General features: G+C 38.8%; 1 pseudogene; it reads left to right on the top strand.

Moving 5' to 3' along the window:
• The first annotated feature begins 1,596 nt into the window (after positions 1 to 1,596).
• On the top strand, positions 1,597 to 2,514 carry LOC102961453 (annotated as a pseudogene).
• The last annotated feature ends 8,649 nt before the right edge of the window (positions 2,515 to 11,163 follow it).

Here is an 11,163-nt window from a genome sequence, read left to right as displayed (position 1 = left end):
TGATTTTTACAGATCAAGCAGAGGACCAAAAAAGGTGGTTTCAGCAGCAGGTAATGAATCCATTGGCTACAAAAGAAAAAACAGCCTTTCCTGGCTCTCAGTGTATTATTAAATCACTCCTTTTATATGACATCCCTTTCCCCCCCTCACTGTCTTTAGAGAGAACACTGTAACTGAGGTGGGCAAAGTCGAAGTTCTTATGAGGGTGAAATGAAAGATTCAGAAACTCCAGGTGCACTTTGTCATGCAGCCCAGTAGTGAGGACCTGAGATGACTTAGCAATATCTTTGTACTTTGTGCCAAATGCACCCGTATTTACCTTTTGTGGGTTTTTTTTTTTAACTCTCTTCTCTTTTGTTCTCTTTTTTATCATCATTTTTTTTAAGTTTATTAATTTTTTCTGAGAGAGACAGAGATAGTGACAGTGGGAGAGAGGCAGAGAGAGAAAGAGACAGAGAATCCCAAGCAGGCTCTGGACTGTCAGTACAGAGCCTGGAGCCCAATGTTTAAGACACTGTGAGATCATGACCTGAGCCAAAACCAGGAGTTGGGTCCTCAAGCGACTGAGCCACCCAGGTGGCCCTTATCATTATATTTTAAATGTTTATTTATTTTTGTGAGGGTGGGAGGGGCAGAGAGAGGGAGACAGAGGATCTGAAGCAGGCTGTGTGAGCCTGATTCTTTTCTTTATTATTTTGATATTTATTTAAGAAATCTTTATTGAGTGCTTATTCTATATGAACCATTGTGGCAGTTAGGAATTAAATGGTAAGTCAAACCATAATCCCTACTTCTCACAGAGTTTACAGTGATTCTCCATGAATAATATGACAACAATAACTAATACACATAAAATGATTATTATATGCTAGGCATTCTTCTAAGAACTTTAAATTTATTGTTTAATTCACACAACTAGAAAGGTATTGTCATCACCATTTTATAGATGAGGAAACCAAGGCACAGAAAGTAAGAAATTTGCCCAAAGTCACATGGCTACAGTGGTTGAGCTTGTATCCTACTTGCCACCCTTTTATTGTCTTTACTAATGCAGATGTCACCTGAGGTGTTATACTAATTCATTTATTTATTAATTCATCCACTCTTCACCCTGTTATTAAGCATCTTTGATGATTTAGGAATGTGGCCATGGTTTCCAGCAAACAAGGAGTTAGGAAGTCCTTGTCATGGAGTCAATCACAGTTCCCTGAGAGGGAAAGGTCCATAAACACATAATTCCAGCACAACCTGTTAGGTACAAAGGCAGGGCTATGTACCAAGTGAAACGTAAACAAAGAAGCAGGAGTGACTAACTTTTGTCTGGGGTTGTTGAGAAAGACTTCACAGAGGAGAGAAATTTTTATTAGTGTCTTAAAGACTAAATAGCAACTCATTAAAGACTAATAGGGAGATCAATCCAGAGAAAGGAAAGAACACAAGGAGAAGCCTGGAGTCATGCCAGGGCCAGGTGTGTGGGCGATGATGGTGCAGGTGGGTGAGGAGCAAGACTTAAGGATCAGAAGTCGAGTTAGGGTTGGCACTGCAGTCCCAGAGACAGCCACCACCCAGCCTGATGCCACTGACCCTGAGCCAGAGATGGCTGTGCCTCCCACGTGTGCTCATTTTGGCAAATCTGCGAGAGATGTCTTCACCAAGGGCTAGGAATTTGGCTTAATAAAACCTGATTTGAAAACAAAACCTGAAAATGGACTGCAATGTACCAGCTTAGGTTCAGCCAACACTGAGACCAACCACTAAAGTCAGCATCAGCCTAGAAACCCAGTATAGATGTATCAAGCACGGTCTGACGACCTTGGAAAAATACAACACAGACAACACTCTAGGCATGGAGATATTTGTGGAAGACCAGCTTGCATGTGTACTGAAGCTGACCTTTGATTCATCTTCTCACCAAGCACAGGGTGGGAAGGTGGGAGGAGGATGCTAAAATCAAGACAGGGCATAAGCAGGAGGCATCAACCTGGATGTGGATTTCCACATGGCGGGGCCTTCAGACCGGGTCCCTCAGGTGCCACATCAAAACGACTGGCTCGCTGGCTCCCAGATGAATTCTGAGACCACAAAGTCTGGAGGGACCCAGAGCAACTCTGTGGTTGGCTACAAGACTGATGAATTGCAGCTTTACACTAATGTAAATGACAGGATGGAGGCTAGTGACTCCTTTTATCAGAAGGTGAACAAGAAATTGGAGACCAATGTTAATCTGGCCTGGACAGCAGGAACTAGTAACACTGACTTCGCAATAGCAGCCAAGTATCAGATGGACCCTGACACCTATTTCTCCACCACAGTGAACAGCTCCAGCCTGATAGGTTTAGAACACATTCAGACCGTAAAGCTAGCTGTCAGACTGACTGTGTCAGAGTGATGCTGTCAGCTCTGCTGGATGGCAAGAATGTCACTGCTGGTGGCCACAAGCTTGGTCTATGACTGGAAGGCAAGCATAATCAAAGGCTATACAATCATTTCATTTTAAACTATTTTACAGCATAGCTACCCTCAGAATTTAGTGTACCTTTTAATGTTTGTCTGGAATGCAATAATGCTAAACATCATGTTGAACCTCCATATTAAATGATTCCACTTTAAGGTGTTACTCTTTCAGAGGTACAGAAGAAACCCAATTCCAAACAAGATCCTTTCAGCTGTGGACTTGGGGGGAACTTGGTGGCCTCTAGAAATGTCAGGGCTTTTTTTTTTTTTTATCTAGAAACAGCTGCTAGTGGAAGTTGATAATTACAAACTGTCATTAAGTAAATGAATGAAATTGTGACTTCCTGAGAAGTGAACCTTAGTTTCCTATCCCATGAAGGAGAGGCTTGTTGTTTGATGGTGTGTACAAACTCATCTGAAAGAGACTTTTTTAGGCAGATTTTCATGACTTGTTTCCACCCCAGTCCATCACCTCTTTTACACCAAAAATAGTCTGCAATGCATGGTAGCTGAGTTTTTTGTTTTGTGAGTGTGTGTGTGTGTGTGTGTGTGTGCACTCGAACGCCGTTTTGAGATAGAGGTGGATGAAGCCAGTAATTCAGGACTTTATCTCCTTTCATGTTGTGTTTTTTTGCCCTTGCACCAGATGAAACAGCTTCTAAGAGTTCTAGCTGCAAGCAGAGAAGAGTCTCTGTGACTGTAATCACATGGTGACATCATTCAGAATCTAAATTGGACTTCTGTTATATTCTTGCCACTCGGTTTATTTTTTAGCAGTTTAACCGGTGATTTTAGAGTCTTCCATTTTGGGTAGAATAAGATCCTCCTTTAAAATGCTATAATTAACATAACTTACAGTGAAACTTGAACAAAATATTAGAACCTCAAAAAAAAAAAAAAGAAATTGAGTTGGAAACAAAGAGTGATTATTGACGATACTCAAAGGGGTTTAAACTGGGGATTAATACATACAGATCTGTATTGTAGAGATTCTTTGGCACCATTTTGAAGAAGACTAATGCTAGAAGATCCCAAGGAAAGTTAGAACAAATTGGTAGCTATTGCAGCCATCTAAACATTATTTCAGTTATGGAAGAGTATTAATTCAGAATTAATTCAATTTCTTCACACAACCCCCATAAAGTAGGTGTGACCATATGCCATTTTACAGATGAAGAACTCAGTGAATAGAGAGTTGCCAAATGGTATACAGCCAGTAAGTGGAGTCATGTTTCACACCCAGGCAATCTGTGTCTGCATTTTTAGAGCCTTCGGGAATAGGGGTGGAGTGCTGTACTGGAGGTGGGGTTAGGGGATACAGCCCATTACCAGGGCAAACTTTCTTACAAATCCCCTTTAAATATCTTTCTCTCTTCCTAGAGTTTACACTCACTCTGGCTGCTAATCTCTCTGTTCTAAGGGCTATTGCTGTCACACTGCTTTTCTTGAGAACTTCTTCCTTCTCCTGCCTGGCTGTTTATATTCCACTTAGCTCTGAGAATGTGATCCCCCTACCCCCCTTGGCCTAAGCACCCTCCTAGGCTAAGTGAAATCTCCAGATTTGACCTTTTTTTTCTGAAGAGAATCAAACCCTGCTTTCAATTCTGGAGAAAGTGGATAGGAGGAGAAGTCTAGGAACTTGAAGGCATTAAGATGTTGGATTTGATTTCAGGTTTGTTTATTTTTGTGGTATCTCAGAGATATTCAAGTAGAGATGAGAAAAGAAGAGAGAAGCCAGAGGTTTGAATTTTTTCTTTTGAAAATACTTATTAAGTATTTGTTTGCAGACACTTAACAGGAGTTTTCAAATACCATCTCCCTGGCCATTACCTCTAGTATTTTGGAAGGCAGCTTTTGTACACAGCTAGATATTTTTTCTAAATAACTTCGAAAAGGAAACTAAACCAGTGAGTCAGTGGCCAAGTTCTAACAGTCTATTATTTTTAATATAGGATTTTTTCTGAAGATAGTTTATAATACATGTTCTGAAATTTGCAATTTCCTCAAGTTTAAAGACCCACATAGGGACAGATGTCATAATATTTGTACAAAAAACTTGATAAATACATGTAGGTAAAGGTTGTATTTTTTTATTTTTAATGTTCCCAATAAAGAAAAGTTGCATGTTTACTAAAGAGAATATAGAATACAGAAGTTAAAAAATGTATCATACCGTCATATATAGCTTTATGAACATTTGTGCATATTCTCTTCCATATTACTTCCTTCTTTTTCTTTCTTTTTGATTACTGCATTTCTTTTATTTTATAATTTCAGTGTTTCTAGTGTTCCACTTCAAACATAGCCATTTCTTCCTCATAGTATATAAATTGCTACTTAAAAAATATGTATCTGTCGGAGCACCTGGCTGGCTCAGTCAGGGGAACATGTGACTCTTGATGTCAGGATGGTAGGTTCAAGCCCCATGTTTGGTGTAGAGATCACTTAAAAGTAAAATCTTGGGGGGCCTAGGTGGCTCACTCAGTTGGGTGTTTGACTCGGTTTCAGTTCAGGTCATGATTTCATGGTATGTGGGTTTCGAGCACCTGCATTGGGCTCTGTGCTGATAGTGTGGAGCCTGCTTGGGATTCTCTTTCTCCCCTTTATCTCTTTACCCCTCCCCTGCTCCCGCACATGCATGTGCTCTCTCTTTCTCAAAATAAATAAACATAAATAAATAAATAAATTATTTTAATATATATATATATATGGGTACCTGGATGGCTCAGTCAGTTAAGTGTCCAACTCTTGGTTTCGGCCCAGGTCATGATCTCATGCTTCATGGGTTCAAACCCCTGTGTTGGGCTCTGCACTGACAGCCTGCCTGGGATACTCTCTCTCTCCCTCTCTCTTTTCCCTTCCCACGCCCATGCTCTCTTTCTCTCTTTAAAAATAAATAAATACACTTTTAAAAATTAAATAAAAAATATATATGCTTTAAAAATTGTAAAGGTAATACATTCTCATTACTTTTTAGGAAGTCATGCGATACAAAAGTATATAAAGTCAAAAACATAAGTCACCCTGCCTTTTCCCAGACCTATTTCCTGAGGAGGTACCTCAAATGATGTTTTGATTAAATACTCAAGCTTTTACAAAAGTAATTCTTGGGGTTAATTTTTCCCCTCATATCTGTAATCTAAGTTAGTAAAAATATATTTTCTCTAAAGTGTTGTTATTGATTTCTTTTCTAACTTTTTTCAGATTACTTTTTTGTGCTATGTTTTAAATAATTATGTATGATGAAATGTTGCTAAAACACTGGAATGTCAGTTCACCTTGCTGTGAATGAGTTGGAGGAAGATTTTATACCAAGGATATTGTTGGATTATAGTCATTCTTTGAATAGAGGCTAATTATGGCTTAGATTCTCTTCTTTCTTCACCTTTCTGAAAAATAAATGTTTTATTATGGGATAATTTTAGATCTACAGAAAGATACAAAGATAGTACAGATGATTCCTATATACACTTCACCCAGTTTTCCCTAATGTTAGTACCTTTTATAACCATGGTACATTTGCCAAAACTAAGAAATTAACACTGGAACAACACTATTAACTACAGACTCCATTTGGATTTTATTAGTTTTTCCATTAATATCCTTTTTCTATTCCAGGAACCAATTCAGGATACCTCACTGCATTTAATTACTTCATCTTTTTAATCCCATTGTTTCATTGCTCTCCAAGAAAGCTTGTGGGAAGAGAAAAAGGGGTTAGAGATAGCACATAGTGACACATTTGAGATCATCTTAGCAAAATGAAGCTATAATCATTGGGGTTTTGAGATTCTTGGTGGATGTTATTTTACTTAGTTATCCTGCCTTCTTCAGGCAGAAGTATTTGAGCTGTACCAAATGTCATGCATGAGTGGAAATCTTCATGGCATAATTTGAGAGATGATGTCAGACATGACTCCATTCTCAAAAATATCTCCTACCCCACCAACCTTCGCATGGAAATTACAGCAACAGGGATTTGATTACCACTCTGGACCACAGATACCTCTATATCTTTATTAAAAGTGCAAATCCTCTGGGGTGCCTGGTTGGCTCAATCAGTGGAGCGTGTGACTCTTGATCTCAGGGTTGTGAGTTCCAGCCCCCCACTGGATATAGAGATTACTTAAAGAAAAAAAAATCTTTTAAAAAAAGTGTATATCATCTTCACATTAATTTATCAGGTCAGTTTCTTTGGTGGGTTGTCGGGTAAGCTGATATAAGCGAACAAGCTTGGGTAGGTATGTAAAGGAGATGCTCAAAGACTGGTTTGGCCACATAGGGAACAACGCAGAACACATTCGAGTTATGGTGTCAAAGGAAATCAGAGTATACTTGTGGGCACTGAGAGCCTAGCGGTGTGTATATAGGGGTAGTTGGAAGGCAGGAAACTTGGAGAGAAGGAAAAGTGAAACTTTAGAGGAGAAAATAAATTTCCTCCTGATGTGTGAGATGTGATAGGAAAAGACAAATCCAGCCTTCTTCATACCTTTCCTGCAGCTGAATCGGTACTATGCAGAACGTAATACAGGGAACACCTGTATTAGAAATCACCTGCTTTAAAACAATGGTGATTCTCAGACCCCAGTACCAAAAATTCATTTAGTAAGTCTGGAAGAGGGCCCAGAATCTGCATTTTAAACAAGTTCGCCCAGGGATTTTATGCATACTAAAGCTTGAGAGCTAAGTTCTAGGCAATTTCTCTTAAAGGGTAAGGACTATATCCGGCTTATTTTATTAGAATCTTTTTTAGCACCTAGTGCTCAATACTCAGTAAACCTTGAATTGAACAGCTCAAGTGACTGCATACCAGAAATGTGAATGTGTTTTCTCTTAATCTCCATGGATTTGGACAACTGGTTTTTTGAGTCTTTGCTTTTGTATGGCCAGTGTCTAGTCCTACTTCAGCTAAAAAGCATCTTAATCCTTTTCTTTGTTTCCCTGAAGAAACTACTTCCCTCCAAGCATTACATTATGTAGTTTAGATAGAGTTAAATCTAATCCCCAGTTCCAGAAGTGGGAATGTTATCCAGGCCAGCCTTCAAAGTATAAGGAATTCTCCTGGCCACAATGATTTGCTCAGAGGTGTGCATACAACTGAAGCTGAGACGGGGAGTCAATCCTAGCACTATAGTAAACTCTTTCTTCTGGGATTGTTAAACTGTAATCATATAGCTTGAAGTCAACACAGAGCTAGCTGCCTGAGAATGAAGCCACCAAAGAAGAAAATAGAGCCAGGGATGCCTGGGTGGCTCATTCGGTTAAGCCTCTCTTGATTTTGACTCAGGTCATGATCTCACAATTAGTGAGATTGAGCCCTGCATGGGGCTCCCTTGCTGACAGCATGGAGCCTGCTTGGGATTCTCTCTCTCTCCTCTCTCTTTGCCCCTCCACCACTCATGCTCACTCTCTCATTCTCTCCCAAAATAAATACACTTTTAAAAAGAAAAAAAGAAAAAAAGAAAAGAAAATGGAACCTAAAGATTGATGAGAAAGACAGTATGCTGAGGACATCATTTGAGTGCCTTGATCAAGCCTTGCCTGAAGTTTACAACTTGAACTTCCAGGTACTGGGTCAATTAATCCTCTTTCTAATTTAAACTAAATTGAATTGGCTTTCTCTTGCTTACAGCAGGAGTCCTGACACATAGCTTTTATATTGCCCTCCACCACTTGACATCGTGAATGAACAACTTTGAGTCTTGGGCTTTCCCTAACACTCTGCCAATGCTAAATATAATAAATATAATTTCACAACATGGCTCAGGCCTGTCAGACTTCTGTATTTCATTTGCATGGGTGTGATTTATTTATTTACCTTTTGCATTGGTGTGATTTAAATCCCATCAGAGCAGCCTTTATATAGTTCTGAGCATGAAATGAGTGCTCTATCAAGTTAGATGGGGATATTCTAGATGTCATCTTTCCCGGAAAATTTCCCTGACTCCCACACTTCCGTGTATTCTAGGTTAAGAAGATCTCTTTTAGTTTCTATGCTTACCCTTATTCCAGCCCCCTTTTTTCTGTTGTAATTGTTTCTTACCTGCTTTCCCAAGTGGAGTTCCTCTTGTCTTTTTTTTTTTTTTTTTTTTTTTTGTAATCTCCAACACCCAGCCCAGTGCTTTTGCACAGAGTAGGTACTTGACATACAAGTATTGAATGAATGGATGAATAATGAATGATGACAATTACACAAATCAGGGGAAACTTATTCCTTTCCCCATACTTGAACTAAGAAAGCTGCAGCAAATCAGTAACTACATTTAAGGCTTCTGCTTATCGATCTTTTTGCCTTATCTTCCATTCTATGACGCATGCGGAGAAGGACATTGATCAATTATTCAAAAGCTGGCCACCAGGTGTGAAGGGTTGAAAATATAGAAAATAAAGAACAATTGAAGAGGCCTGAAGTTATGTCGGGAAAGGAAGATTTGGAGTAGAAAACAAAACTGTCTTCAAATACTTGAAGTGGGTGGGAACCAGGGCAATAATCAGGCCAATAAATTCTGAATGAAGTTCTTCTACAGTAAAGAATTCTAACGATCAGGCTTCAGGACTTCCTTGAGCTTCCCATTCTTGAGGGTAATCCTGTAGAGCCTAAATATCATTTGGTGGAGAATCTATAGAACAGTGGACAGTGGGGGGGGGGGGTCAGGAATTCAAATACCTGCCTTTACAAAGGTCTCCTGCCACCCAGAGAACATTACGTTTTAGAATCTTTTTTAAGAATTCTAAGAATATTAGGGGCACCAGCATGGCTCACTCAGTTGAGCGTCTGAATTCAGCTCAGGTCATGATCTCACGATTTGTGAGTTAGAGCCCCACATCTGGCTGGCTGCTGTCAGCACAGAGGTCGCTTGGGATTCTCTGTCCCCCTCTCTCTCTGTCCCTCCGCAATACATGCACTCCCTCCCCAAAATAAATAAAAACTTAAAAAATAAATGAACTCTAAGAATCTTGGAATCTCTTAAGACTCTTTTTTAATGTATATATAATTCCACTAAACTTTTGCTTCTTGTATAATGAAACATTTGCAGATGAAGAATTGTATCTTCCTTCTGTTCCAGTGCTACACTGATGGACAAAGCGTTTTTTGTAGCCCAAATGCATGGCTTTGCATTTGGTTAGAAATGGGCTCAGAAGCATGGGATTATCCTACATATGTCCTGCATTCTAGTCAACCCCAATCTTAGGACTTTATCAGTGTAAACTTTGGTCAAGTATGTGTGCATGTTTGTGTGTGTTTTTGGATAATTTTTGCTAATCATCCTAGGTGGTGACTGATTAATTAAGGATGCAAGCTCTCCTGTAAGAACCAAAGGCTTGGAAAAGGGTAGTTATAGACCACCAGCATCAGGATCTCTCAGGATGTTTCAAGAATGCATATTCCTAGGTTCTACCCAGGCTTACTAAATGAGATTCTTTGGGGGTTAGGCCCAGGAATCTGCATTATAACAAGTATAGGGGAGGAAAATGAATTTCCCCCTACCCTTCTGAGTTCTTAGCTGAGATCACTGTAATAAAAGATGGATTGACAAGAGAAGACCAAACAGGAGGTTGTTAACATGCATATTTCACATATACCCTGGGGAGATTCTAGGGAAAAAGGAATAACTCACAGAGGTAGCTTTAGAATTTAGACTTACATACCATTTTAATAGGGAAAGGGAGAGGGAGATGCAGACCTTAGAGGAGAGAGCAAATTATTTTTAGCAAAGATGAGTGGGCCTTTAGAAGATGGAAAGTAGGATACTTTATGACCAAGTATGTCTGGGTGTGCTATCAAATTTAATCTATCCTCTCCTGTGAGCAGAATCAATTCTTCCTGGGTGATGAAACTTCCAGGAAGTAGATTTATAACAACTGAACCCCTTTTGGAGGTGCTGTCTTTAGACAGATAAGGGGAGTGGAGAAAAAGTCTTTCCATACATCTCCCTGCATTTGCTGTTTTCAAGTGCTTACAGCCCAAAAGAATCAACATGCCAAAGTGGCATAATTTGTGGTGACCTGTCCCAAATTCCTACAGACATATTTTGGGGTGGCATATTGTTACCCTTCACAAACAACCCCAGGTACTAACTGTGAATGCTGAAGTTTGAGGCGCATGACTTTAGGAGGTAGCGGGACAGTGAGAGGAACTTCTTTCTCCTGAAGACGAAAGTTCTCTTTTTGGGTAAAACTACTCTGTTCTCAAATGTCAAATGACAGACTGTCCATTAGGGAATAGGTCAATTGAATTTTTTCATTGCTAATTCTCAGAAAATATATGACTTTAATTAAAATTATAGATACCCAATTATATTTTAACTATTCATGGGGTTAAAAGATATTTAAAATTATATAATCATACAGTTTCATACATGTTAAATAATGCCTTTGGTTTAAAAAGAAATCAGGGACCACACATCATACAAAAGGTAATTATGTAAAGGTGTGGAAGTATTATCTGACCTTATTTTGCTATATATATATATATATATGTATATATATATATAGTATATATATCAAAGCATATTGCATATATTTTGCAATATATATAATATATATATATTATATATATATATATATCAAAGCATCATATTGTACACCTTAAACTTACGTAGGTTATATGTCAATAATATCTCAATAAAGCTGGGGGAAAAATCAGAAGAAAAAATCAGCCTTGACCTATTTAGAGTCTTCAAATAATATTATTAATTAATATTTTCT

Source organism: Panthera tigris, chromosome B1, assembly GCF_018350195.1.
Source record: "Panthera tigris isolate Pti1 chromosome B1, P.tigris_Pti1_mat1.1, whole genome shotgun sequence".
Lineage (NCBI taxonomy): Eukaryota > Metazoa > Chordata > Mammalia > Carnivora > Felidae > Panthera > Panthera tigris.
Note: the sequence above shows the minus strand (reverse complement) of the source record. Positions and strands in the feature narration are given on the sequence as shown.